The sequence below is a fragment of the Hydra vulgaris genome, chromosome 08 (assembly GCF_038396675.1).
Source record: "Hydra vulgaris chromosome 08, alternate assembly HydraT2T_AEP".
Classification (NCBI taxonomy): Eukaryota; Metazoa; Cnidaria; class Hydrozoa; order Anthoathecata; family Hydridae; genus Hydra; species Hydra vulgaris.
Window position 1 is genome coordinate 41,036,292 of NC_088927.1, and position 25,908 is coordinate 41,062,199.

The 25,908-nt window shown below is 28.5% G+C and overlaps 1 protein-coding gene across 1 annotated transcript in view; it reads right to left on the reverse strand.

The window, feature by feature from the left end:
* The window catches only part of LOC105847192 (muscarinic acetylcholine receptor M3), a 39,084-nt gene extending 13,376 nt beyond the window's left edge, over window positions 1-25,708 (reverse strand). Inside the window, exon 1 of the mRNA XM_065803725.1 lies at window positions 25,514-25,708. The gene's annotated coding sequence lies outside the window, so the exon portion shown is untranslated. The remainder of the gene's footprint in view (window positions 1-25,513) is intronic.
* Between the last annotated feature and the right edge of the window lie 200 nt (window positions 25,709-25,908).

Genomic DNA, 25,908 nt, shown 5'->3' on the forward strand with positions numbered 1-25,908 from the left:
CACATTTGTCATATGGATTGTTAAACGAGCTCTGTGAGTGTTTTCACATCTCGTAGGTTCCTTCTAGATGTGAATAGAGTTTTAAAGTATGTGTGTATGAATATATGTATATATATATATATATATATATATATATATATATATATATATATATATATATATATATATATATATATATATATATATATATATATATATATATATTGAAATATACAACTTGAAATTATAATACCAAGGCCATCTGTTGCATTTAATTAATACACATTAATTAAATGTCCAAATTATAAAAAATTCATACATCATTTATAATTAATGATCATTTGAGCTGGTAAGAACTATAATGGTGTAAGTTAAATTTTCTTCTATTTGATATTTATTAGGTTTTATTAGATTCTTTATTTGGTTTATGTAGAAAAATCCCTACATACTACTTTACCCAGGGATTACTGGATGAACTAATGACTTATGCCAGTCCTAAGTTTAACATAATGACGCATTGTAATTATAAATATTGACTTAATTCAAATCTGTTTTGATGTTATACTATTCTTTTTTTAACCAACTCATTTGCTTGTACTTGACTTACATTTTTTATAGCTGATAGTTTTAATATTCTTCTTTTTTTCGCATTTTTTTGTGTTTCAAAACTATGGGTTAGGCGGAGCTTATCTCTATTGCTTAATGATACAGGAACACCAAATGCCGTAAAAAAGTTAATTTTTTATTATACTTTGTGTTATATACATATATTATACATGTAAAACAAAGTGAGAGAGAGTACATTTTCTCTCTCTCTCTCTCTCTCTCTCTCTCTCTCTCTCTCTCTCTCTCTCTCTCTCTCTCTCTCTCTCTCTCTCTCTCTCTCTCTCTTGAGGTTTCTTTCCATTGATTTTCAATATCATTTTTTATTTTATTTGCATCATATCTGTGTTTTTTATTTTGTGGATTAGGTATATTGATTTTCATAGCCTTTGTGAATGTGGTGGAAAATGTTTTATTAAAATCCTGCTCTAGTTTGTTCAGTGCTTTATGAGTTGCGATTGAAAGTTTTTTCTGCCTATACATTCCTCTTTTTTCTTCTTTATATTTGAACCTTTTACATTTGGCAGGAAATATTTCTAACACTAATTTTAATCTTTTGTTAGCTATTCATCCTTGACAGTTAAAAAGGCTTTGAAGCATTTTTAAGCATCCTAAATTATTAAATCTTACTTTGGAAAAGGTAAGCAAAATATCTTTCAAAGACAATTTTGACCTGGTCTTTCCTAAGTTTTTTAAATGTTTAACAATAATCCGGCCTTTTCTTTTTATTTGTTCATAGCTAAAGTGAAATGTAGGATTTTTTTCAATATAAATTTTGTATTGATGATTTAGCACTCTTGATCTAAAAACTTTATAATTTTCATTTACTAAATGTTTGATTCTATGTTTTTCAGTTAAAGCTATATATACTGCAACTTTAGAGAAACCGCAAGTTAAAAGATCAGCAATTGACAGCTCTGACATAACAAAAAATTGAGTTAATTTTATTATAAATCTGTTGCTTACTTGTATTCTAAATTTGGTTAAGTAAATTTAAATTCTGCCCGCTATTTTACATGTTTACATTAATCTATGGTAATTTAAAGACCGGAATTTTAGTAAAATAGTTTTATGGCATTATAAAATAGGGGTGGCTCATATCACAGTAATGTTTAAATTTTGAATAATATTATTATTAAAATAATATTATTCTTTCAATAATTATTGAAAGAATAATATTATTTTGTCAATTTAAAACTTAAGATAGTAAATAAAAACTTTTTTTCGATACTCTCCAATTAAATACTTTAGACTTAATAAGTTTTTCCACCATCCTGACGATACTATACAATTTAAAAAACGATAAAAAATGACGTTCTTCAAGAAAGAAAAAAGTATAAAAGTAGTTTTTAATGACCTCAAACACCACAACACTGTGATTGTTTTTATTGCGGTATTTTTAATTATAACTTGGACTAAATATTTTTTTATTAATCAAGGACTTGCTTTGTCATTATTTTCGAATGTTTCAGTTAGCAATGTTAATGCAAGTTGAATATAGTTATTTAGCTATCAGCAGAGTTTATAAAAGACGGAAAAATTCTTGACGGCACTTTTCTTTCGCAGCCATTGGCGTCCGCCAACCCAAAATACGAAAATCTTGAAAATTGTTTTATAATATTAATTGCCAAATTTTGAGTATTTTAACAAAATTATGACTTTGTCAGAGATTGGTTTTTTTCAAAAGCTATTGAATAAAATATTTTGGTACGATAAATTTTTTAAATTTTAAAATATTTTTCTTTCGTAATTTTTTTTTTATTACATAAACTTAAATAAAAATCGATTTAATCATCGAAACAACTCAATTTTACTGAGTCTTCAAAGATAAGAATTAAAGTTTGGGTTGTGTTTTATATTCCATTTTAAAACAAGTAACATTAAGTAGATTCTTTTTTTATATATGATTAACTTAATAAAGAGAATTTGACTTTGTCAAGCAAATCCAAATTTTGTCTAACTACTAAAATCGCGTTTAATGTTTCATCCGAAAGCCGAGTTCTCAAATGGTTGTGGACCATTGCAAAGCTACTAAAATCAACTTTAACCGGAGAAAATGCAGCACAAAAAACAACTTCAGAAATATTGTAAAGTTCCTTCCAGTTAGGATCATCACGTTTTAAATGCCAATATTCAAGAATATTAAAACTTTCATTTACACCAATACGTAGCTCACTATATACAATATTTATTTGCTGATGAGTTCTTGTGTTTTGTATAATATCTACGCTTTGACGTTGGCCTCCTCCTGAAAGAAAAGATATCAATTATTTGTTTATAATCGAACTGATTTTCGAATCATTAAAAGTTGCAAAGTTTTTCAAACACTTAAAAGATAAAAACTTTTCTTTAAAATTTGACTCTTTGACCTTAAATCAATAAAAGGTTAAACTATTTTCGTTTGATTTGTAAAGAAGAAAAAAAAAAATGGAAGAAACGAATAATACTCTATGATGACAAAAATCATTATTATCAAGTTATTGAGTAGTATCAAACTTTTATTGATACACAGTGTGAAAATTCTTGATTTTTTTAATGTAATTGAATAATAATTATTTAATGAACCGCTTGATATCAAATACTTGTTAAATATCGATTACTGAATGATAGTAAAATCTCTACCTGAAAGTTGAGTCAAATGTTCTTCATCCTCATCTCGTAAATTTTCAGGCTGTCGAGCAATTTCAGCAAGTTGTCTTTGTGAGTTTACAAAGTGATGAATCTTCTGTAGATGATCTACTCCGCGACTTCTCAATAAATTGTTGAAAACTTCATGACTAGCACTATTCCATGCAAAACGAGGATCGAGTAAGAGAGCAGCGATGAAAGCATCACATTCAAAAAACCTTTGTGAACGTAAATTTAAAGCTTCTAGAAGTTTAGATGTTAAATTATTTTGTCCATCGGTAATCTTTTCGAAATTCATCACCATTTTCATCTATCGTAAAAAGAAGTCTGACATGGTATAGCCTGATCTTTGAAAATCCTTCATTGCATATAATATCGGCTCAAATGTTCTTGCATATTCCTCAATAAATTTCCAGGTTTCATCATTTAATCTTAGCTGATACCATGATGTAAGTACTACTCCATCTCGGAGCAATACCTTTGGTCTCTTGAGATCAGCAAAAATTGCATCATATTTAGGCGCTTGTGTATTTCTTATAAAGTTTCTTATTTCAGCAAGATTGGCTTCAAAGGGCTCTGTTACGTCTTTTACAGCTAATTGGCAAACATGCGCTCCACAAAACATTTTAGCACAAATTGCACCAATATTGTTTTCTAATTCATTTACTTTTCTCTCTTGTTCTTGATTATATAATAGCCTTTCAATCCCATCGTCTGTATCTTCAGAGTTTTCTACAAGTTTTTCTTCAAAATTGACTCGGTCAAGCAGATAAAAGTTTTTAAAATCAAACTGTTTTGTTTACTCAACAAATTCATTACAAATGATCATTTGATTTTGCATCTCTTTGATAGCATCAGAAGCTTTGATCATGTTTTTACCTTAATCCGAACAAGTTGAGTAAATATCATCTGCTCCTTTCCCTACTTTCGCAATCAGAGTAATTAGCTGATCAGCTAAAACCGCTCCAAGCTGCCGTCCGTGCTGAGTGAGCATTCCCAAAGTTTGATAGTGCAATTATCCATCTTTTGTATACCGAATACTTGCAGAAAAAACATTTGTATTGAAACGAGACGCTGAGTCAAATATTAATGATGGATATACATTTTCTATATTCTTTGCAAAAATTTCATAAGTTTGGTCAGCAGCTTTAAGAATAAATTCTTTAGCTTTTTGACGATTCCATCTCACACCAAAAGCTTGAAGAGCCTTTCTAATCATCTCGTTCGTTCTATGTCATCAGCGACTGTCATAGGCAAATTTCTCATCAGAATCGATTTTATGAAGTCTCTTACTGTATCGTTTATATCAAAGTCAAATTTAACTTTTTTACGTGAAACGAAAATAGCATTTTCTTCACCGTTACCCTCATTATGATTGTTATTTCGAACTCTCCTCCTTTCCGAAAGTCCTAGTTCTATAGTAATATCCTTGTGTTTTGAATGCAAATGGTTTTTGAGCTGAGAAACATTTCCGACAAGAATTGCTGACTTTTGTTCTGCGCACACTTTGCATTTCCATCTGTTATTTTCAGTCAAAAATATTCTTTTACTCGTGTGTTTTTCATTTTTCTCTGCATAAAGCTTAAATCATCTTAATCAATCTCTCAGAAAAAAAGGTTAACTAAAAAAAATAATAAAAAATACTATTGCTTATTACTCGAATCTTAATGAATAAGAAATTCGAACAATGAAAATTCCATCGTCTAGAGACGCTTTTCAAAAAAACTTTATCATACCGGTAAAGTACGAGATTTTTACTCCCACCTTTTTTTACTTAGTAAAATCTCATACTAAATTTTTACTGTATTTTTATGTACAAATTTATTTTGCAACCACGTGTTTTGTCAATACTTTTAAACGTTGCATCGTGTGGCGAAATCTATAGCGTAAATAATTTGTAAGAAAGCGACAAGGTAAACAGTTTATATATTTATAGTTGTTTAAAATAATTGCATTGAGTTTCCAATTGTGTGATACTTTTATGGTGCGATACTAGCTTAGTTTGGATGCACTTTTGTATGGTGCAATTTTCGACTTAAAAAAATTCAAAATTTTTAAAGAATCTTTTTTTAAAATTTTGTTCACAGAAAAGTTAGTTGGTGTAAAGAAGAGCAACACCACATAATTTAGTTTTTGAATGATGCTTATGATATTTTCAATGACGCAAATGCATTATCTGGCCGCATAGGCATCAATTCAACCAGAGAAAATATTCAAAATATTTTGGTAAAGAATAGTAAACTACATTGCCACTTTTGTTTCAGAATGTAATAACTTTTAAAAAAACTGAAAAAAAGAACCTTCGAGTGAAAATCTTGTTACAAATCGTTTCAGCTCAAAAAGTTAATATAAAGCAAGTTATGATTGGATTGACTCGATTGCCATAAGAAATATGTTATTTTTAAAAATTTTGAATTTTTTCAAGTTAAAAACTGCACCACACAACAAAAGTGCCAAAATTTAGCTAGTATCACACAATTGGTAACGTAAAATAAATATAAGTAGTATAAACAACTATAAATATATAAACTGTTTACCTTAACGCCAGATTTACCTAGATGACACAACTCATTATTATTAATTATGAATAGCTTTGTTTTTCTTCAAAAATTCGATTTATCAACACCATTTACTAATAGCTGTCTTTGGATTATTTTTTCTTTTAAAAAAATACAAATGTCAACTAATTCAGTATGCGGCGTTAATTTTTAACAATACAATGCATTTAAAAATCTAAAAGAGAAAATTTTAATGTTATTCGTACGAAATGGAAACCACAATCTTTAAAGCTATTAAAAGTAATGAGAAAGTAAAACGCGGTCGCAAAATACATGTTGCCGCTAAATGCACGTTAGCCGCAAAATACATGTTTGCCGCAAAATATTACAACTAGAGGATAAATACCTGATGATGACCGTAAATGTATTTATGAGATTTTTACTAGGGAGTTAAAAAAACATAGTCGTACAAATTTTATAGCAAACTGGAAATTTCAACAAGTAAAGAAATGTATTTAGTATAATATTTGATTCGACGAATGCGCATTTTCCATTTAAAAAAAAAAAAAAAATCAATTTTCATGAAAGTTTTGATTATTGGAAAAAATTCAATTCAAACCGATATAAATCTCTAAAATTTTTAATGAGCATTTAAAAATATTGGGTTTGTCAAGAATTTTTAACAATATCTAATGAGTAAAATTAAGAATTTAATGTTATGGTTGAAAAGTGACAGTTATTATTTAACTGATGAGTGACTTGTTCTAAAGTTCAAACTTTGATCCCATCAAAAACTGACAATTTATTTTCTATTAATTTTCGTGGAAAAGATTTTTTAGCCAATGGCATGGACATAAAATTTCCAACTTATAACTCTTGTTTTGAATATAAAACTTCAAATTTTGTTGATAGCTATAAAAAAAAAAAAAAACCCTTGACAAAATCATAATTCTGCCGTTTATTATCTCTTGTCAGTACTATAAGGATTCACCCCCTCATTTTATTCGTAGAATCGCCTCTGATTACACCTTTTCAATATGTAATTAAGAACTTGAAAGTTGTAATTAAGAAACCTAAGATGTAATTTAGAACATGAAAGTTGTAAATAAGAAATTCCAAGATGTAATTGAGAAAATAAAAGTTGCAATTGAGAAAAGAAGTTCTTTGTATTTTTAATTTTGTTGCCGTAGTTTACCTTGTAATTTGGCCAAGGTGGCAATATGGGTTGATTTTTAATAAATAATAACACATTATCAATAAAATAAAAAAGTGATGAAAAAAGCATTTGTGGTTTTGGCGTTACCTGGAAAAAAGGTTAATTTGAACTTTTTTTTTTGTTTGTTTGTAAAATATTTATTTGAGAATCAGATAACTTATAAATAACACACAAATAATTTATTTACAAAAAAATATAAAGATTTAAATTGAATTTAAACAATGTCATTAAAAATCATTGCAATATTCAGTTAAACACCTCATTGTAATGAAATCATTGCCAAATCATTGTAATATATAGTTAAAGTACAGTTAAACGTGGGCATCTTTGATATTTAAAATTGCTGCGTAATGTTTCGTAGTATGTTTAGCAGCTTGTGCACAATCACCTCCTAATATTTTATTTTCTGCCCCAGTACCAATTCTTTCCAAATACTGTATTCATTGTTTCACAAGCCCAGCACTGAAAACAGATGAAATGCGAATCGCATTTTCAATTCTAATTTTAATTTTAGACCAGATTGTTTCGACCGGGTTCAACATTGGACTGTAGAGTTCTAAACGTTACAAAGGAGCTGGAGAATTTTTAAACACTCTTTTCAAACGAGCATGACATTGAGCATTGTCTATTACGATGACCAAATCCTCTAAAAGTTTCCTTATATTCTTTATTTCATTTTTTCTATGGGGGATGAGATATTTTAGACGGATGTGATATTTTATTACAGTTTAAATCATGACACATACGCAACAAATATTCTCCGTTTTTTAATGCTTTTAGAACTTTTAGCTTTTTTAAAAATCTTTTCGTATGTTAAAGTGTATAATATCGTTAGATATGTTTGTTTATAATCTTTATAAAACTTCACAAGTATTTTGTATTTAAAAAAATCTAAAAAAAATTTAAAAAGTCACAGATGGTAGGACTCAAACCACGGCTTTTATGTTCAAAAGCTCAGCGCGTCAACCATCCGGCCATGCTGCTACGTTGCTCATCGAAATTTTAAAATTATATAAAAATTGTTTTTAACGACAATAAAAGCTGCAGATTAAAAATGCAGAGAAGAGGTTGACGCAATGCAGTATTTAAGTAAAAGTCAAACTGTAAAACTCGATATATGTTTAAGTATGTTTTAACATTGCATTAAATGAAGTTTATGAACGTACGATATAAGTTTCACGTTTGCTCTTGCTTTCTTATAAAGCAAAGCTGCGACTCTTTCTCTCCAATACCTTGGTTGCAATGGCTGCCAAGGGTATCGTGTCAAACACGCTCCAAGGGACACTACTACTACTACTACTACTACTACTACTACTACTACTACTACTACTACTACTACTACTACTACTACTACTACTATTACTATTAAGTTCGGCAATGAATTAAAAATTCTCATATACATATTGCAATTTTTTATTTGCATGTTGTGTTTCTCAATTACGTATTACGATTTCTTATTTACACGTTGGTTTTCTCAATTACATTTTACGATTTCTTAAATACATGCTGTGTTTCTTAATTACATATTGCGATATCTAAATTACATATTGTGTTTCTCAATTACATACTTCGATTTTTTAATTACAACTTTTATGTTCTTAATTACATCTTGAAAAGGTGTAGTTATATATTATTAATTTAATTATTTATAATAAATTTTCTTATTAATTATAGATTATTATCAGTATAATTATTTAATATAAATTATCGAGTTATTTAGTTTCGAAACTCATTTCTTTTAACTTTTTTGGTTTATCAAAACTAGTATAATATTTTACCTGACGGGAGAAAGAAATAAAATTATGTCATTTGTCACGCAACCTCCAAGTATTCATTTTACCATACTTGGAGACATTAAAAAGCTATTTTACTGCGTTTCTTCCGAGAGTGTCAAATCTTTTCATTGTTGACTCTTATTTTCACAGAGCTCTTCACCGTGGGTTAGCGTCGGAACTGCTAATGATTTATATAATTGGATAATAGACCTTGGATGTGCAAACTGGATTCCAGATTAAATTGGAGTTTGCACCGTTGCCTGGAAATTTGATACCCTACTGTCAATATTCATTTTATTAAGTGAAGAAAAAATTGTTTTTTTTGTATCCCAAGTAAAGCTGAGATGATTAAGTTCTCACGAGGTTTAATTTGATTAGACAAGGTTTAATTTGATATCTTGGCTTTTAACCAATGAGTTAAACGTCCATTTAATAAAACGTCCTTGATTAAACTAAAAATTAACTCAGTAAACAATGTTCTCAATTGCATTCAAAAGAAAAGCGGACCTTTTTTTAAAATTTACGAACAGTTTTTAACAGTTTATGCCGTAATTTATATACATTTAATTGCCATGATATATCTCTGGTATTACTTCTGTAGAAAAGTATTGGATAGTAGCAAAGTTTATTTTATCACCACGTAATAAATAAAACTTTTTGCTGTCAAAAAGAACGAGAAATTTTTAATAAGTAAAGAATTACAAACAGCTCAGGAAGAATTTTTAGAATGATAAGAAATGTTAACTGAAACAGTAGTATGGTGTAATGATATGAATTTCTATTTCAATTAACTTGGCTTTTCCGCTTTTTTAAAGAAACTGGAGTATATCCTCAAGTGACGTTTCAGAAAATATCAAAATTAAATAATGCAAGATGGAATTCTTGAGCAAACTCGACAGTTTTAGTAAAGCATATTTGTTGGGAAGGCCCATTAATTATTTGCCTGGCTGTTTAAATAAATTTAGCCTGTCCGCCACTGTTTGAGGGTCAGGGTTTTGGCTAGACTTAGGGTTAACTATCAAGTTAGAACAATCTTACCCGTGTTTTAACCTTATTTGGACCAGCCGTGACATTAGCTTTGACCCTAATTATAAATCTCACTTGAACTTTTTTATTTATGGAAGTGTGCGTTGTTTCAGACGTAATTATCGACATCAGAAAATTCATCCAAAGCAGTGCATAAACAAGGCAAAAGGTTTGTGGTGTCTGTAAATAAACATCCATCATAGTTAGAAATTAAAAGCAATGGTTGTTACGGTTTAATGAGATTGTAAAAAGATTTTCAAGGGCATATTTGTATTAAAAAAATTTTTTTTTTTTTTTAACATTTTACGAATTTGAGCAGAAAGTATTAATGAATAAAATAAACGTTTGAGAAAATCTGCGTTAATCTGAACGCTTCAAAAAAAAGATGAAGAACAGCATTAAAATAAGTTTTCTTAATGTTTTTTGTGACTTGTAGCGATCTTCATTTTTAAACTTATATTTGCGGAATTTTATTTTTCTGATTTTTTATATCAAGATTTTTCCACGTTTTACGTATATCAGTACAGAAGAAAGATTTTTTGCATTCAAATTAGATTTCTGCCAAAAATGGTAGAAAATTTTTTTTGCAGATATATTTATTAAAATAATACTATTTTACAAGCACAAAAATACTGTCAAAAATGCCTTCAGTAGCCCCCTGGTTAAGGAAAATTATTTATAAAAAAAAATTATTTACCTTTTATAGAGTCATAACTTTAAATTAGATGTCAAATTTTGTCAAAGATTATTTTAGCGTTTAAAAGAAGTTTAAAATATTTTTGAAAAAATTTAAAAAAATCTGAAATAAATAGACCTTCAACTGAAAACTTCTTACATAGAGCAGTGGTAAACAAGCACAATTCATTCTTTTAGTGAAAACCTTTTTTAAGTTTACCGAAAACTTCCAATAAACCATAGTTACCCAGATATCACATGGGCATTGAGTTGATGTCAAGCCGACATCTATTATATCATTATTAGATTGGCATCTTTTTGCTTCATCGAGCCGATGTCGGCCCGATGAACAAAATAAATCATAAAATATTCCATCGGCAAACGACGTCGGCTTGATGTCTCCATACACACTATAAAATAACATTTTGATAAAATAACTCTTTAAATGTTTCTATGCGCAGGCCGAACGATAGGAACCACGTTTATTGATGCATTTCAAATACTTAAGTATATGAAATATGTCAGTGCGCGTGGTTAGTAATTGAAATTAATTTGGTCAGTTTTTAAAATTTGAATTAATAATTGTAGTAATCGAAATAGTAATTGAAAATTTTCATTATGGTTTTCTAAACTTAGTCTGTAAATCTGAAGTTTTTTAGACTTCTGTTTTCAAATTTTCAAAGATACAAACCACACAATTAATTCTTTATTTTATATATATATATATATATATATATATATATATATATATATATATATATATATATATATATATATATATATATATATATATATTTGTTGAATTTGATTAAAACGGCAGCGTATAAACTTTTTGTTTTAAATATATTTTTGATGTTATTATATATTTACAATATTTCGCTGACCTATAGCGGTCAGCATCATCAGGTGTAACGTAGAGAAAATAGATTACACCTGATGATGCTGACCGCTATAGGTCAGCGAAATATTGTAAATATATAATAACATCAAAAATATATTTAAAACAAAAAGTTTATACGCTGCCGTTTTAATCAAATTCAACAAATATGAAAATATTGTATAACAAGAATATGATTTTAAAAGATATATATATATATATATATATATATCTATATAAAGATATATATATATATATATATATATATATATATATATATATATATATATATATATATATATATATTAGTAGAAAATCGCTTAACTAAATTTTTTTCCATTTGACACTGTGTTTCAAATGGAAAAAAATTTAGTTAAGTGGTTTTCTGCTAATATATAATTGCTCTGTTCTTTTAAGAACATTGAGCACTCTATTGTGTAGAATACTTTTTAAAGTTGTTTAAATATATATATATATATATATATATATATATATATATATATATATATATATATATATATATATATATATATATATATATATATATATATATATATATATATTTGTAATGATAAAAAAAGATATTTAGTTTTTAGATATTTAGATAAGAAGTTATTTATAAAAGCTAAAAAATGCAAACAATGACGCTAATACACTTTTGCACAAACTCGGATTCTTAATTTCTAAAAGATCTAGATTCTAAAAGATCGTTTTTTAAGATGAAAAAAACGGTATTCATAAACAAGTTTCATCAAAGTAACAGCTTAAATTCAATATTTAAGTTTTAAAAAATACACAAAAAGTGCTAATATTCGCCATTTTTTTTTAAAAAAGGGTTTTGTTTACAACGTTCAAAAACTTGGTTTTTAATGTTATTGCGCTAACAAACTGTTGTCAAGCCATTAGTTATAAATCATTAACCTCATTTTTGATAAATAAAATAAATCTTTTAAATTGCATTTCATTTTAAAAATAAAAGTAAACAAAATTTTATTGATGATGGCTTTTACTTTTAAAAAGCATTCTAATATAAAAGTGAAATAAAAAATAAATATTAAGCGGATGAGATCCGGTTTAAAGCTATCTTTTTTATTGTTGTTACGACTATTAAATAATTCGACTATCGACTGAATCAACTAATATATTTTGACAATCGATTAAATCGACTATAAGTCAATATAGTCGAAATATGGTAGTAATTTATTTTTTTTGAAATAGATTTTCATCAAAATAATCAAGTAATTTATTTTCGCTTTTTATCTTTTAACGTCATATCATTTAGGGGGAGTTTCTAAAACGCCGAATTCTAAAAAGCCGAAACGCCGAAAAGCCGAAAAACCTTCTAAGAGAAACTGAAATAAAAGCAATGAAAAACCGGTAATCAACCCCCGCATTTTTTAAAATAATGTTTTGAATTTTGGAAATGTTTTAATGTTTTGAAAATTGAAAACATGTAAAATTAAAAAAAATAGTGTGGCAATAAATTTTGCATTGGTATGGCATCTGTGTGTCGTATACCAAAATAAGAGTGACTTGCAACAAGTAAGTTTAGTGGAACCTGCACAATAAGAGGAAATTCTGTCACTAATGCTAAAAATAAAAAGATAAAAATTTGTTATCCCAGCAAGACTAAGTAGTAAAATTTTTCTTGGTAATTTTTTTCTATTTGTTTCTTTATTCTGTGTTAGTTAACACAGATTAAAGATTAACTAATCTGTGTTTTTTCATATCTGTTTTAGTTAATATGTTATATAATATATAAATGTTCAAATCTGTTTTAGTTGATATATTATACAATATATAAATATTAAGGCAAAAAATTTACTATAATGGCCTAATTTTTAACAGAAAAATTTGAGATAAAAGAATTTAAAGTTTTCCATTTAGTTTTTTTAATTTTAAAGTTTTATTTACTTTAATATTAAGCGATCTTTGAAATATGACTGTTTCAATCGTATGGTTGATCCTTCACTTTGACAAACCTCAAGTACTTTATCTAACTTATTTAAGGAAAGCAGCCCCTTTTTCCTTAAATAAGCTGAAACGATTGCTAAGCATATTTATTTTATTGACATTAAATATAGAGTAATTAGTCTAGCAATAAAGTCTTTAAAAATTTTTTTTGTAAAGTTTTGAAGTCAAAGATAAAGTTATGAATTATCTAACAAAAAACAGCTTATTAAATGAAAATCAGCATGAGTTCAGTAAAAATAAATACTGCACAACAAGCCTATTGGAAACTCTTGATATTATAACAAATGCACTAGAAAGTGGCCACACAGTTGACATGTTATATCTAGACTTTGAAAAAACTTTTGATAATCAAACTTTACGCTGATATTAGTAAAATAATTAACATAAAAAATTCGAATGATTCAATAAGCCTTCAAAATGATAATAATATAATGTCATAGTCATCTATCCGACTCACAAAATTTAATTATAAAAAATGCAAAATTGTGTATATCGGGAAAAAAACTGAACGTGATTTAGGTATGATGTTTCAATCGGATCTAAAATGGCACTCACAAGTTGATTCAGTAACTAGCAAAGCAAACAGAATGTCAGGTATCATAAAGAGGACATTTAAATATTCAGGTCTATACAACATTCATATGTCCATATGTTGAGTTTGCGGTCCAGGCATGGTCTCCATTCCAACAACAAGACATAGACAAAGTTGAGATGATCCAAAAAAAGAGCAACTAATCTAGCTCCTACAATTAAAAAATTATCGTATGAAATTAGGTTAAATATTATGCAACTAATGACACTCAAAGAACGTAGACTACGTGGAGATCTTATTCAACTTTTTAAAATTCAACGTGGCCATGATAAAACAAGTTTGGTTACAAACAACTATCAAAATACATCAAATGAAGGTCCGTATTTAAGACAATACAAATTCAAAATGAAAAAACTTTTTTGCAGAAATACCTTCAGATATCACTTTTTCCAAAATGGAGTTGTAAATGCATAGAATAACTTACCATCTGAAATAGTAAAAACTGCTTCAATAAATAACTTCAAAAATAAACTAGACTAATCTGAATGTTTATATTTTATACCTTTATATTTATTTATAAATTGTTGTTTTAACAATTATTTTAAACTCAGTCGCTTTAGATTCAATCCAATTTATTTAGCCTTATTAGTAAATATTATGAAATATTTACTTATTTGTAGATACTAAATGGTGATAGTTATAATATATCAGCAGAATCTGTTTGTCATTCCTGCTGCGTACATTCAGATTATTGCACAATTGACCTGATGAAAGATGATATTACTTACATGGGTGGTAAGAGTTTTTAAATGACAGGTGAATGCTGGCTTTTATTATATGGCTGGTTGTGTTTTACATGATGTGCATAGTTCATGTAACAATATCAGTCTCTCAGCTCCAAAATTGAGAATTATGATTTGCATAGTAAATTGGATTTTCTTACTCTTTTGCAGTTCATTTGTTTTTATTTAACAGTGTCCCAAAATATGATAAACTTTTTTATGCGTAACTTTTGAGAAACTTTTTTTTTATTAGTGCACTCGACATCATTTTAAAATTTTTATAAATAATAGAGCTTTAAAATATATTTATTAATTATTATATTACTTTTTTATAATTTAATTGTGTTGGTTTTTCTCCGTCCGTCCTCACCATTATATAAATACAATAATATTACTAAACCAATAAATAAGTTTATTGTTTCGGTAACCCCTGATGTGGCAGTATAACTTTTACTTGTGTTAGGCTGATTGAACAAGGTATTGACCCGAGAAAATCACCTGAAGATGGTAAAAATGAATGTTTTTCATTTACAAAAAATCTTGAAATTTATATCTAAATATTACGTAAGAAAAATGGTCGATATATTAGGGAGCCTTATAATATTTTTTATAACATTTATTAACTTTTTTAGATAATTTGAAAATAAATTTGTATTTCTTATTATTATTAAAAAATTAATATATATAGGTGGCTTTTAATAAATAGAAACCGTGGCGCTGTTATTAGAATTGTGGATTAGAACCAAGTTGTTCGATTCCGGCTCTAGTCTAATAACTGTCATTGGAAAGGAAGAGGATTTTCTGGATAAATAAAGTTCCGTTTACTGTTTAGGTTTCTCTGATGACTTAAACCGCCATTGCTCATATGAGCACAATAACAGCATTTCAAAGCCATGCATTTTTACAACACTCAACATTTTTTATTTGATACCTTACTAAATGAAAAAAAATTCTAACTAAGAACCATCTTATTTTTCTACAAATGTTTGTTGTCAAGTTTGCAGTTCTGAAGCTTGCACTGTTAAATGAGCTAAAAGCTAAAAGCTACATTTTTTTTTTGTCATTTTAAATTTATTAAAATGTTCTGGTCTGTTTAATATCGCTCGCAATAGCTTGAAAAGATTCGTAAATGGCGCTAGTTATTGGTGTCGACCTTCAAAGATATCTAGCGTCATTGTTGCTCAGTGTGTAAGGATTCATTTTTACATGAGTTTGAGGCCCACATAGAAAATTTTTCATCACCGTGTAACAAGAATCGGTATCACAAGAGATGCTTACTGCTTGAAGACAAGGTTTGCCTCAAATTGTCGAAGTGTACCGGTTGGTTCTCTTACACAACAACAAAAGTTTTATTCTTAACACAGTATTCTAGTAATTATTTATCTGAGAATTCGCTTGCTTTTTGGTTTTCCCTGGTAATTATTAATAACTCCAATTAAAATTTTCTAAATTTAATTAGTTAACAACTTTTACGCAAACCTCTCGACAATACTACTAAATATGAAATTAGCAAACAAATTTAAAAATTATTTTTACAAACATTAGTTTTGTTTCCCCTCTTTTTCTGGTATTATTCGCCAAAGTTTAAAAGGACAGAAGCAAAAGCCAAACTTGGCTTTTTCTTTTAAACTTTCGCATTTACAAATCTTCTTTTAAACTTTCGCATTTACAAATGCGCAATATAAAATCCGGGGATACTTATCTTTTCAGTGTTATTTTTTACGGTAACAGCATGTCTATTATTACGCCATTTTTTTCGTTTTAGAATTCGGCTTTTTAGGCGGTCTCTCATTTAGGTACCAATTGTACGGGTAAATCCGACCTTAACGGAACCGTTTTCTTCGTCTAAATTTTGTGCCACGGTTTTTTCAGTATTTAGTGGCATGATATGAACAAGTTTCGCTGTGTTATTTTTTTTAGAAATTTGTATTAACTTAGATTTTTTTTAAGTATTAGAGTAGTTTAAATTTAATTCTGCACAGAAACATTTTTTGAAACACTTGGTTTATAATGAATTTATTGTTGTTTAAAACTTCCATACAGGTATGTATTGAAGAAATACTGAGACTTTTTTCTGATATATTCAGACATCAACAAAAACCTTTTTCTTGTTGCCAGCTAAAATTCATGAAAAAAAAGCACCCCCAGACACCCTACTAAAGATGTACCTGACTTGAGTTCCGCTAAACACACGGGTAGTTAAGGGAGGGCGTACCATAATAAACATTTGAACTTTAATAATGTTTAAATGTGTATCATGATATAAAATAATATTCAATAGCATATATAAAAGATATAAAATGCAAAAAAAAAAATTCTAAATTTCAATAAAAAATAAAAAATATATTTTAAAAAACCTAGATTTTGAATATATTCATAGTCATAAAATACAGTCTGGCCAGTTGAAAATCGCTTTTGTTTATCTTATTGTTAGCGTTTATTTAGAACCCAGTCTACTAACTAGTGCACACTGTTTGTAAACAAAAACTCGTTTATAAATAATATTTACAAAAATTTGTTGATTTATCTTTGGTATTTGCCTGGTGCTAATTGTTCCATTTTCGGTTGTGGTACTTCTCGAAGAAATAAAGGTGTTTCACTTTTTAAGATACCATCCACCGATGATGATTTCAACAAAGAATGGAGAAAAAACTTATACACATTATAACTAAAGATAGAGTAAAAGACCCAAATTAAAAAAAAATATTATTTATTTGCGAAAAGCATTACGAGGCTAATATATTAATTGTCAATCCAATTAAAACTACTTTCAAGCCTAATTCACAACCTACACTTAATCTTCCAGTTTAAAGCTTTTCATTGCAATGCTCTTCTTCATGTTTGCTTATTCCCAAAGCACGAGGATCAGCTTCTTCTATATCCCTAATGAGATCAGCCTTCTATATCAGCTGAAGCAGTAAATAGTAAATCATATAAGTCTTTTAAGGAATAGGTTAAACGTATTAGCTTACTTCAAAATACTTCAAAACATAAAATTCGTTATCACCCAATGATTATTCGTTTAGGTCTTCTTACAAAATATTTTGAAGATCGGATCTTTGATCCAGGTCTAGATCTTTGATCTATAGACAATTTCCGATCTTCAAAATATTTTATAACAAGACCTAAACAATAGCGAAGAATATATATATATATATATATATATATATATATATATATATATATATATATATATATATATATATATATATATATATATATATATATATATATATATATATATATATATACACACATTTGTCCTTAGTATTTGCAAGAAGGGTTCCCAAGTCTTGAATACTATTTTTTAGTATTCAAGACTAGAAAATAGTGAGATGAAAAGATTAAGGTACTTTGTAAACCTTCAAAATTCTCTAAGAGGCTTAAAAATGACTCTGAAGTTCTGTTACATAAATAAAATTCCTAACAATATTTATTTCAAAATAATTTTAATAAAATAGTAAAAATAAATAACTTTTAAACTAGTTTTAATTATATAACATTTGATACTTAAAATAAAAACTTACTTAATTTCATTTTGTTTTCACTTTATTAATCATTGCATCTCTCCATCATGCTGCAATAAAGTTCCTATGCAAAAATATGTTTTTAATGACATTTGTGGCTATGAAAATAACCTTTTCTAATGTCTGTTTTTTATCAAAACTATTCAGTGGAGTTCAAAGTTCTTTTCTTGATTTCTTTTCTTAATGAATGTGTTCTTTTGTTCTTAGACTTGATTTTATGCAAGTTTACAAGGTCCTTTGAATAGGAAAATGAGCGAACACAAATATAAAGAGTTAAAAGATGGTCTAGAAGATTGAGAGACGTTTCTTTAGATACTTTGGTAGAAGAAAACATTGCAAATTTTTGAGAAGTGAGATAAAACCCAACATCTTGAAGTAACTCTGCAGTCAACATCTTGAAGTAACTCTGCATCTTGCTGCAGTCAATATTTTTACTTAAAAGTTTTGTTGATTTTCTGAATGCTATTTCTGCTATTTTAAATAGTGACAAAGCATCAGAAAATATAGACCAAAGACCACTTTGATTTTTTAAACTCGTAAATTTTTTATTAGTATCATGATTATACTCATTAAAATAAGTAGAATCTATTTTCTACAATTTTTCCAGCCAACAGAATCAAGAATGTTTCTTGACAAAATCTGGATTTCCAACTTTTTGAATAATGTATCCTTCGATAAAAAGTACTAAATACATACCCACCTAAATATTCAATTAAATTTTTTTCTTTATCTGTAAACTTAATTTCATCATCAATAACTAAAACTGAGGTGGCATTTTTAGACTTAGTCAAGTGAGCCAAAATGTAATTTGCAAGGTCATATTCTACAAGAGTTGAGGTTTTATTTGTGAGATTTTTCATAAAACCTTTCTGACCAGCAACTTTGTAAAATTGTGGATAAAAAACTTCCGCATCACCATTAAAATTTTCAATAACTTCTTTATTGAGATTAAATGAATGCATTGCATCATCTTCAGAGAAACTGTACCTTGAATACTCATCTCTTATGTACGGAGGGTAGCAAAAATCGTTTTGCACAAGTTTAATGCTTTTTTTACTGAAAGTTATGAACTCATCTGCAGTACACGCACGCTTAACATCAGTTGTTGCATTTGTTGGCAGTGTTGAAGAGTCAATCTTAGAGTGATGTGCTGTTATGTGGCGTTTGAGTCCTTTCTCTGATTTTCACTTTTTCACACACTGCTGGCAGTTAAAGTTGTTTGAAATGCTTCCATTCTCAATTTCTGTAAGAAAAGCATTGACATCATTAAGAAACATATTTTTTCAAAAAAAACGTCTGATTCTAGATCTAATAATAGAGAATCAATGGGCTGTTCCTCTCCAAAATTTGCCATTTTTAAATTTTTGTGCACTTAAATAAACTATTTTCAACATTAATTCAAATTTTTAATTTTTATTGTTAAAAAACAAAAGAATCTTGCGAAAACGGCCCAACTGGCCGGACTATGTGTTATTATGACAATGATATATTAAAAGATGTTATACGCCTTTCTAACGCCCCGCATACATCTTTTATAAATCCTTCTGCTTCTTTTTTTATTAGATTTTTTTTTTAACCAAGTTTTATGAATTTTGATAAGAATAGACAAAGTTCTGACATTTTAAGTTAAGAAAAACTTAAAATTTGGTCACGGTTTCTTTAACGTTATAACTTTCTGTAGAATTTTTCAATTTTGATAATATTTTCACCATAAAAATACTGTTTTTAAGGTTTTTCCAATAATATATAACAATCTAGTATTTGATTAATTTAAAAATTTCGTGTCACATATCTATTTAAATTCGAGAAATGAGAGAACGGCCGATCCGACAACTAGCGAATTTATTCCCAGACCTCAATGATTTAGGAACTGCTATAAATACTTGCTATTTATCAAAGTTTTTACAATCATATTTACAATGTATAATACAAAAAGCATTTTTAATTTGAAGCTTCACAACTTAATTTTGCCCCAGGGCCCCTACCGAGCTTGAAGCGGCCTTGTATAAAAGTATTTATGAAAATCAAAAGCATCGAGTATTCAAAAGAAAAAATAAATTGATAAATACATAACCAATTGTTTAATTAGGTATATTTTTTACTTTTTTTTAAATGTAGTTATTAAGGTACTCCCAGAAGTCCTTACAGTCTTATAACAGAGCTCAGCAAAGAGCCTAAATAGTAATATGCTATGAATTAGATAAAACTTTATAAGAGTAAACAAAAAATAAGTAATAGTTATACTTAAAGATGTCATACTTCCTAAAATAGCCATTCATTATGTACACTGCAACCGGCAAATAATAAATTTTTTTTAGCAAGTTCTGTTAGGATATTGTTTTGCATCTGCTGACCAACACATGTAAGGGTTTGTTGTCCAATTTAAACGTATCGTTTTCATGTAAAAAATACTATCATTTGCAATTGGAACTACTCGTTCTCACATCTTTATATGTGTGAATTTTTTTGTAGAGATTAGTTTGATCGTTTTCATTTATTTTGTTTTCTTTATTTTACGAAGTAGAGCTGAATCATCACCGGTGCTGCCAGTCACCGGTGATGGTTCATTGGTGTCAAGCAGCCTTACACTGAGAAGAATTTATCACATTATTTTATTACATCCGTATATTTGACATTCCTTTTAAAGTTAAACGATGATTTAAGTTCAAATTGTAGTAAAGGTCTATTTATATTAACTTCTAAAATTACCTCTGAAATGCAAGTACCTGAGCTGGTTATTTTTGTAATCTTTTTGAGTGGCTTGAAGTGTATGATACGTTTATACATAACTATATATAAATCAAATTGATGTAACAGTCAAAAAATAATGTGTGCTGTAACACAGCCAAGTCGTAAATTAACGAAAACGCCCTCAGCAAAGTGTTTTTTGACAGAATACCCACAACGTATTAAAAAGAATGAAAAGATAAAAGAACTTTAAGATTTTTACTCGACTAAATTGGCATTTAGTCGATTAGTAGAAAGTCTATAGTCGATTAAATCTACTTCTCATTTCTTCTTAGTCGACTAATTTCAACTTTCGGCTAGTCGACTTAGTCGAAGTCGATAACAACACAAATCTTTATAGAATAGTATTCAAAAGCTTAAAAGTTTGAAAAACAATGGGTAATAGTTATTTTGCAAAAAATTGCAAAAATTGCAAAAGATGAATTGCTAATATTTTTTTGTTTATTTTTTTTAAATCTTCAAGATTGAGTTAGAGCTTTTTACTTTAATGAAATTTGTTATTGAATCTCGTTTTATTTCATTTTAAATGGCAACCTTATTATTATTATATATTTTTTTTTATACTCAATAAGAGCTGGATACAGTTAAGGCGGGTGCCTAGGGGGTGTGCAGGTGTTTGACTAGGGCAATTTTAGAGAGGTTCCACTTTCCACTCGCTCCCCCAAATAAGGTGATTTTTAAGTTATAGTCAGTGTTTTGACGAATTTAGTTGGCTAGACGGGTATTTGACGCAATTCAGTCGGGTGAATTTTTTCAAATGTCGGCTAGGCAAATTTTAAAAAACGAGGACCTTTTTTAGTCAGCAAAATTTGTAATGGCACACATCCCCTCACCTCTCTTACTTGCGCTGGCTCTGGGATACAGTTCCGTTAAGTTAAGAGTTTTATTTACAATAGTTTTATTAACCGATCCTTTTGCCTCGAGTTGATGTTGTTGTTATAGTTTTTTTTTGATATTATGTATTATTTTTTTGTAATATTTGTTATTTCGTATTTCTCTCTCAGTTTGGTCAACTACTATTCAATATCTGATGGCCGATTGCAACAAATAATCTGTGACCAATTTTAATACGAGTGCAGATTTCTTTAGTTTCTCCTTCGGTACGATCTCCAAATAGGTTGTAAAAGGCTGGAGGACAATTTTTTAGTTATAATAGAACGAACAAGTTCAGCTACATGCTTTTCTCTTCTATCTTTTAAAGAGTCCAGTTTTAACTCAGTTAGAAGAGGGCTGAATGAGCGCCTTGATTTGTTTCGCAAATAATTTGTGAAACAATTTTTTGAAATATGACTAGTTTCTTCAACTGTGATGGTGCTGTAGGTAAGCAAATTACACTAGAATACTCAAGCTGAGTATTCTAGTGTAATCTTAGAAGGTCTCGAGTTAGGTACCAACTACTCACAAAAAAACTCCCAAGATACCATGACATTTTTTTTTAACATCATCTGTATGAGGAATAAAGGTAATCAAGGTATGCCAATCAAGGGTTTCTCCTTACAGTTTAACTGATTTGACTAGAATTATAACACAGCCGTCTGCTACCTTCATTGAATTATCCGGCAGTTTCTTTCTAGGGTTTGTAAATATTATAAAATGTGTCTTTGACGAATTTATCGTGAGGACATAAGACATACAGAAGTCTTTAGAAAATGTAAGGACCAATATGTATATAAGTCTGTATATATATATAAATAAATATATATTTATATATATATATATATATATATATATATATATATATATATATATATATATATATATATATATATATATATATATATATAAATATATATATATACATGCACACACGCACACACACTTTATATATTTATCACTTTGTATTTTTTTTTTGGCACAAATACACATTTGCACAATATTTTAGTTTACTAATTTCAATTGCAGGTTTTAAAAGATGGGGTTTATAACATTTCATAACGGATGAAATAATAACAAACATCTCACTACTTAAATCTAACTTCAAAAAACTTAACAATGAAATGGCAATAAATAACTTCACCTAGGCTTAAGTTGTAAACTGAATAAAGTATATTCAGCAAGTAATTAATTCTGAATTAATTTGATTACGGGATCATAAGGCTATAACTAAAGAGATCAAGGTCACTAATTCATATCACGTTAAACAAACTACTGACAAAATATCAAAAATCAACAGAAGGAAACTAAATGTGATAATCGAAGGTTTTCCAGAAGAAGAGAGTGATACTCTAGATATCATAAAATTGGTAAATATTACTTCTCTCTAAGCAAACTGCTCTAAATATAATACTATTCAAACCGTTCACTTAGATAAAGCATATCCATGAAGTAATAGATCTGGAGTGCTCCACATTAATGCCGCATCGTATTCTACAAAATATGTGGAAATACGCCAAATTTGGTTTCACTAAGAACCCAAGGATCTGTGTAAGATTTAATATGTCTATTAACCAGCTAGCGGAAAGAACTACTTATATAGGCTGGTAAAGATAAGTTCTTTATCTACCGGGAGCAAACTCTTCCACGACACGAAGTGCAAATTTTTGGCCCAACATATTCACCTCTACATCCAAATCATCCAGCAGTTTCTCTTATCAAACAAATCTTTATCTAAACCCTAACACCATAACAATTCTTTTAGTACATAATAAAACTATCAAGAATGCATTCAACCAATACAGTCTAACAGCTGTGAAAGTTATTTCAGAGTCATCTTTTTCATCCTGCCCAGGATTTAAAAAAGGTTGCTAATTACATAGCCAAGGGCAAACCCTTGCCCTGAACTAAAGTTTACAATTCATTATGACTGGTGTCATGAAACATTAATGGATTAAGGAGTAAATGGCTGTTATCAAAAGGTTACACCTGCAAAATAGACATAGTCAGTCTGTAGGATACAAAGTTGGATGAAACAGATCTTGTGGATCTCTCGCACTTGATGGCTACTTTATAAGCTGACGTTATAGAAGTTCTTCAGGTGGTGAAGTGATTACATTCATAAAAGAAAATTGTCACCCAAAAGTTTTAAACTTTGTTTCAAGCAAAAATTAATGACCAGGGAATAGAGGCAACGGTAAATTCAATTCAATTAAAAAAACCTTAACTATCCATAGTTGTAGTAGAGTAGATCAACCGCTTAATGCACCAGCAGACTGGTTAGTGAAATTTAATTAAATTATTGCAGAAATTAGCTTAACTGGGCTAATCTGCATAGCTGGTGACTTAAATGCTGACATGATGAAGCCTACATTATATCCTGCAAAGTGGCCACATACCACCTAATTACTTGCGAATGCTTCAACTACATTCATGCCCCAACGAGAATTACTTTAACTTTTGCAACTTTTTAACACATTATTGCTGTACCAATAGAGATGCTGTGTACGAGCTACTGCGTGGGCTCATTAGCCATTGGTAATTATTTCCCAGTGGAAGCAATTCTTAAAGAAGCAATCAGTAAAAAAATTGAACCTATTGTCAAATGATCTTTCAATTAAATATTGAACCTATTGTCAAAGCATTCAATTAAATAAATTGAAAACATTTATAGTCAAGGATAATTTCAAAACCTTCTTTGAAATACAATAAAGTTAACAAAACTTTCAGCTTTCTTAATATAATGTGTTAAAAGTATAGGACAAAAAACAGTCCAAAGTATAAAACAACTTAAGCAGAGGCGATTCTAGAAAAAAAGAAGAGGGGGCTGGCAAATCTTTATAAAAACAAAAAAAAATCCTTAAAACTAAAGATCACTTGACTAAAAAGTGTCAAGTGCCCGACTAACCAAGTAACATATAACTACTGTAATCCTCAAAGAACCGATTATAGCTTGAAAATTGCCTTCTTTGGTGGGGCAAGGAGATTTGACACCCACCCCCTTCAATCCCCGTAAAATCCCCCCTGAACTCAAGTTACATCAGAACAACAACACAAAAAAGAAATAATAATTTAAATATACTATTAATTTAATAGGTAAGCAAATAAAATAAAAAATGTTTCCAAAATTTCTTATTAAAAAAACACTAAAAACCTCTCTCTAGAAGTTTTCTTCGGCGATAATTTTTTGCCACTGATATTTGGTTAAAGGGCTTTATGTAAAACACGCAAAAACGAGCAGCACCAACAAGTACCATATGACAAGCACCGTACTAATAAATATCTACCAAAATCTGTAATAAGAATCATTATTGATTTTGGTATCAAAAAGTAAACAATTTTCTCTTAATTTTTTTAATTTTGCTATTTTTGGTGTCCCAAGAAGACATAACGATCTTGTCACTGAGCACTGCAGATTGCAAGCTAGGAGGTTCACGCTTCCTACCTTACCGTGACGCAAAAAAGTGTCCAGAGATTGTTTCAAATCTGGATTTCCTGCTTCTAAAGCATACGCTCAAACAGTTGCGCCACGTTCGCACTGAGTTGTTTAGTAACGGTCGCACACAATTGCTTTGTAAACCTGTTGTTAATTCTACATTTAATTTATTTCATAAATGGGTTAAATTTTTTAAGTTTTCATAGAAATATTGGGGAACTATTTCATTATTTAAGAGAAAAATGCTGAAAATAGTCAAAATCTGAAAGAAGAGACACTAAACTATCACCTAAATTACCAACAACATGGGAAGCAACAGTAGAAACCTGCTCTGTTATGTTATTAGAAAAAAATTTGTTCTTACCTTAGTCGTGTCGAATTATATTTGCTCTTAATATGCTAGCTAATAATCCATAAAGTAAAACACATGTAGACATACGTTTATAATATTTAATCTTTTCAAATAGAATACGAAAAGTAAAAGGACTATCATAGGATGATAAAAAAAAAAATTTAAATAAAAAATTAACTTTGTGTTGACGTTTTTCAATTTGCAAACAAAATAAAATTAAAACTAATACAAAATATAATCTTTCCAACTTAAAATATTTAAAAATTTAAAAATATTGATTGCAATAGTTTGTTTTTATTTGTTTTTTTTTTTGTTTTTTTTTGTGTTTTGTTTTTGTTTTTATTATGTTCTTTTTATTTAAAAGCATTATAAACTTATTCGAAATGAAAAAATTCAGAATAAGCAAA